Genomic DNA, 6015 nt, shown 5'->3' on the forward strand with positions numbered 1-6015 from the left:
TATAACGACTGTATCGATAAAATAGAATTACACCAACTATACCAGCTACAACTATTGCAGTTCCAATAGCCACTGGGATTGCTATTTCTTCCTTTAAGCTATTTTTCTGTTTTAACACTGTTTGAAAAAGAAATGTTAAAAACGTATTTTCATAATAAATGGTTTTGTTTGCCTGAAAATTAAAAAAACAAAAACAAATGCATTTACATAATTTTTATTGAAGTATCAACATATATAATGAAATGTTATAGATACCGGCTACTCCCTCATTTCTGTTAGTTGATTGAATTATCCCTGTGCTGGTAGTGTCAGCTGTTGTAGTTGATATGTCACAATGGTAGTCTCCTTGAATTAAAAAAAAAAGATAATGCTAACGTATTGTTTTCAGATAAAAGGGTTACTTGTTGGTGTTAGCATACTAAATACAGACACGATTCATTTTTCATCTAAAGTTAAAATTCGTTGTTATGAAGACTGTACATGTATACAGTTTGGATTACCAAAGCAATATCGTTGAGAACATGCAGATATGCCAGTCAAATTAAAGCTGATAAAAGATGTGCAGTTCTTCATTTGAATGGTAAAACTTGATTCACAGCAAGATATGGCAGACCTGATACATACAGTTCTTGTTGCAATTCCATCCGCTTTCGTAGGGTATGAATCTAAAATTCCACGGCACAGACGTTTATTATAAATAATTCATAAACAATCAAACTGATAAACTTTTAAAATTTTATAAGCATAAGTGGGTATTTTAATTTTTTTCCAGCAATTGCTGCGACGCTAATTCCCATACTTACAACCATACACAGCATTTTATAAAGTTTATATTTACATATGTATTAAAAACCACATTTGTTAACTATTGTTTTTAAGATAAATATGTCATTGTATGTAGAACTGATGGAACAACCATTGTTTACGAAAACTACACACGCGGATTGCTCATTTTTGTTCATGCACTGATTAATGACAATGACAAAAGAAATAAAAGAAACAATATTCAGTAGATGTAGATATTTTAAAATGAAAACCATTACTTTCATTGAGGGAAGATAATATTAGGCAAAAATAAAAGTAATTAATTATACCATTTAACCAAACTGGATTATCTGTTCCACAATGGCCATGTTGTGGGCAAAATTGCGGCATGTCTAATATTTTGGATTTGTCTGCTGCAAGAATTCTGCGCCACCCAGAGGTAGAATTATCACATAAATCATATTCATCTCTCTTACAATATGGAGAGCGAAAACCGTCATCAATTATATCAGCCTCTCTGTCCATATCCTCACAGGGATCTTAGAATATAGTACACGGTAAAAATAATAGAAAATACAAAGTTAAACGGGGAAAAAAATTTTCAACTAGAATTAAAACAAGAAACTACATAAAACTTGCAACAACGATCACCGTAGGACTTTTTCAGGCAGACTTATTCTTTAGCAACAATTTTTTAGATTTATAATCTAAAACTCTGATAACATGATTATTATGGCCGGATCTACTCTGGCGGCCATAAGTTAAAGGACAAGATAGGGTAGCAGCCGAATCTGGCCCCTTATTTGATATAAAAATCAGAACACTGGTAAAACTGTGATAATTTGCAGTTAAGAAGTTAAACTGATGCTTACTTCAAGACAAGCACTAATTTTGATTCAAAGCCTACATGGCAGCCACTTGAGGGTAGACATTTTCCCAATTTTCAATTCTGATGGAATTTCATCATATTTGGGATACAACGGGAAGCACAGTTGCCTATCTGAGATTTTTACATATATACTGCATCTGATATCAGTGTATAAAATATATAAATTTAGTAGATAGGCAAGCGTGTGCTCTATGTTTTCCAAAAGAAAATGTGCTGTAAAATTAGTGAAAAATTGCATAAAAATGAGAAATTTAGAAAATTGACCTATTTTTCACTCTGACCCCTGTATTTCCTAAATCTTAAAACCAACATTCATTTTGTGGCAGGGGTGAAAACAGGTTTTCATGGATAAACTGTTGCATCATTCAGAAAGACACCCCAAATCGGGGGCCAAATACTGTTCTTACCCTATCTTGTCCTTTAACGAACTTCATAACACAAACTTTGCTCTAAGATTGTTTCTGACTGGTTTTGAAGGTAAAGACTTTAATAGATTTTTTCTATTATATATTCCTATAGCGAATATTTGATCACTTATTCTGGTCCATCTTTTTCCTGAGGTCAAGATTTGAAGAAAAAATTTACATTCCAACTGGAGGATGTTTCAGTATGACTAAACTATGCTTTGTTGTTCTTAGGAAGAACACTTTTAGAAAATATCCCTATGTAAAGATTTGATTGCACGTACATTCTCGCCTACCCGATAACTCTGGGGATAATAATGTGAATAAATTTATTTTTGCATTGCAAGAGGATGTTTTCATGACGATCATAAAATGATTAAGCTTGGATTTAGTAGAAGATAATAAAACCTTTATCATCTTGTGAAAAACGTCATTGTCCATCATAGCTTACGTACCTACCCTGGGGTAATGATTTGAACTAATTTAAATGAAAAGTAAGGTGATTTCCATATAAATATAACCTATCATGGCTTTGTTCTACATGAAAAAATAAAGGCAACAACTACAGACTACGGGAAAGAATGATCAGGAAAAAGGTACTTGAACCTTCGGCTAAAAGATTTACTTTTAATTAAAAAAATACTTACCTAAAGGCGGGCATGTCACATTTGTTCCTATTCAAAGAAAAGGAAACGTGTTAGCTGTTAACGGTATAGCGGTCTAAAACAGTATAACAATTTTGTTTTTTTTCCCTTTATTTGCATTTTTAATGTATGTTTTACGATTTTACTCTGACGATTGGATGTTTGAAAATTGAGTTTAATTGAAATGTTATACGGTCGTTATTTTTATTCAATGTTGATTTAAATGTACAAAAATCCTAGTTTTTAAAAGTAATAAGTGCGAGGGTCATTCAATAAATAATGCAATATATCATTTAGAAATCAGAAGCGCACATAATGCAATTTCTTAATAGTTTCAATCCCCCGTTAGCCTTTACACATGTCTTAGGTCTCTTTTTCCATAACCAGAAAACAACAGCAAACTCAACTTATTATAAATATTATTTCCCATCAAAAATCTTACATTGTGCAATCCTCCGTTGATTTTTACATACGCTTTCATTTTCATCTTCTTGGCAGATATCATTAATTTATAAATAGTTTTCAGCTCAGTCTCATGGTATCTTTTAAATTGATTTTCTTTGCGATGACAAGAGGTATATACCTGGGGTTTTCTGTGTTTTTAACTATAAAAGATAAAATCAAATGTCCAAACAGTTTATAATGATATCCTGCATATTGCATTACTTATTAAACGACCCTCGTACACTTAATTAGGTATATACAGAATGATAATTAAATGGATTAAAGTTTACTTGATATACACACCAAAGCAATATCCCTCACTGTTACTTGTACTTCGCTTTAAATAGTATACATAGAAACCAGTACAATTTTTCACAGATATGTTTATAGATACGAAGCATTCATCTAGATGTGAAGTAAAACAGACTGTTCTGTTAGCTTCCCCTTCCTCAACGGTGGGATGTTGGCCTGTAGGAAATAAAATGAAGCTGGCATTTTCTCTGATGTTAATTTAAAATAAGTGCTTAAATTCATGAATTATTAAATCTAAGCAAAATTGTTTTATCACATTGAGATATGGATTTTGCAACAACTTGAGGAAAAAATGTGTTACAAGTGTAGCAGAATATAAATACTTTTCACAGAGTCTGACACATCAGTTTTATACTTGGATATTTTACTTGAAAAGACGGTATTGGTAACCTAACGACCAAGCTATATGATAAACGTGAAGACTTTAACAAATTGCCTTACTTATGCAGCAATATACCTTCATCACCTGCATATGGAGTGTATATACATGTATCTCGGTTGATTCGATACGCAAGAGCATGCTCTACGTATGAACAATTTCTATCAAGCAAGTTGGTGAAACAAGCGTATCAGCAGTCTCGTTTAAAGTCATCATTTCGTACGTTCTATGGTCGATACATCATCTCGGGTTTTTCCGTCAGAGGTCGGAAAAACAACCTCGAATGTATTAACATCGCCGGATGTTAAAAATTTATACATTTCCTGTTTTAAATTAGTCAAATGTAGGATAGACGGAGTTAGAAGTCCCTTCCATAGTATATTTAAGGTAATACCGTTACATTAAATAAAGTTAAACTCCATATTCGACAGATAAATGGTCTTCATGCATTTATTTCAAAGATCATGAAAAAGGAGGGTTGTCATGGCGTCTACCATATACTTTCGTGGTCGTTTTTCCGCTAGTCGGAAAGGCCCGAGAAGTTGCGATTGGGTCGATACAGTGACCTTGTCAGCAAATACAATTTATCATTGAGTCAAATGCTTACTGGCGTTTTTCACAAGAATTGTTAATCCATTATTTATACACTGAATTGACAACGGATTTTTCGGTTATTTCCCGATCAAGACAAGGAGTACACAGCGGGTGTGACCGGTCGGCAGGGGATGCTCACTCTTCCATGGCACATGATCCCACCTCTGATGTTTCGGGGGTCCATGTTTGCTCTCCTCCTATTTTGTTTTGTTTTATGGACTTTGATTTTAAATACTGTTCGTTATCTCCTTATCCTACTTACATAAAAAATGCAGAAGAATTGTAAGAAAATATATCCAATTAAAATAATATTTATTCTGTATTTGACTGTTTTTGACAAATTGAAGTACAACTTTACTTCTGTTATTAAAGTTCACACTTTATGTAATTATCAAATCATTCTGAATTACTAAGTCTTATTTTAATTTAATGCTAGACTTTGGGGGTGTATTGAGTCTAAATCTGTTTATTTTAACCGCATTTATTGTGTTTACACATTGTTACAGCTTATTATAAAAAAAACTCTTTCGTACTTCTTATCAAAAAGTAAATAAATTGCTAAAAATTATAGTTACAGAGTTACATCTACTTGTTTTTACAAAGGGGTTACGCAAAAATAGTTCTATAATTTTTTTAATGTAATATTTCGCAGTCAAGATTGTCATTTCTCTTAAACATGTTAAAGTATTAAAGAGAGGGAGAGAAAGAGAGAGAGAGAGGGACAGATAGAGAGAGAGAGAGAGAAGAGAGAGATTTATTGATTGTACCAGACATCCATCCAGGAAATACAGTGCTGCATTGAAAAATGGGAACTGGTTCTGTAGGCATTGTCAGAGGCCCATCAGCACCATTGATCTTGTACCACTGCTCTGTTATGTCCCTGTCAGATGTCGTTTTGCCTATCCGGTGTGGACATAGAGTGCCCCTGTATTTCTCCCTGTACAGAGTACCGTGATTGCCGTCATTGCAAGGATCTAGAAAGAAACATTTTCATGTTTTTATCATGTACAGTAGTTATCATTATCGTTAATTATGATAATGTTTATTTACTCACAAGCTGTGGTTTTATGTGACATGTGACATATTTGTTATGTCATTGTCATACTTTTGACTACAAAGTTACACGTATGCATGGCAAATACATAGGGCTTAAAAGCTAACAGTTTAAAAAATCTGAATGTATTTTATTTTGTTGATTTACATTTCCTTTAACAATACTCAAATTGTTTTCAAATAAACGGTTTACTTTGTGTTAGTGTTATGCTAAAAGAAATTCCTTTATTAGATATAGCTCTTCCTTTTTCTCTTCGTAAACATTGATATTGTCTCAAATGATATTGATTGATATTGTCTCAAATGATATTGACAAGTTATTAATTTATTGGTTGCTAAGACTATAATTCTTTTAAGGATATATTTTTATTTAACTTTAGCAAGCAATGCATAATCTTTGTGGAAAAATCTGAGAGGAATGGCGATGAATGATGTTTTATGAATCATATATTTCAGTGGCGGATCTAGGAATCCTGGAAGGGGGGCAGTTTTGGGTAGAAGGGGCACACAGCCACATAAAAAATAGGTTTA

General features: G+C 32.8%; 1 long non-coding RNA gene across 1 annotated transcript; it reads right to left on the bottom strand.

Moving 5' to 3' along the window:
* Positions 1-659, bottom strand: LOC134256995 (uncharacterized). Its single transcript, XR_009989836.1, has 3 exons — positions 501-659; positions 256-345; positions 1-117 (listed from the first exon to the last, which is right to left on the bottom strand). It is a non-coding gene; the product is annotated as an uncharacterized LOC134256995 (long non-coding RNA).
* Between the last annotated feature and the right edge of the window lie 5356 nt (positions 660-6015).

This window comes from Saccostrea cucullata, unplaced genomic scaffold, assembly GCF_032062105.1.
Source record: "Saccostrea cucullata isolate Sc308-1 unplaced genomic scaffold, CSIRO_AGI_Scuc_v1 ctg866, whole genome shotgun sequence".
Classification (NCBI taxonomy): Eukaryota; Metazoa; Mollusca; class Bivalvia; order Ostreida; family Ostreidae; genus Saccostrea; species Saccostrea cuccullata.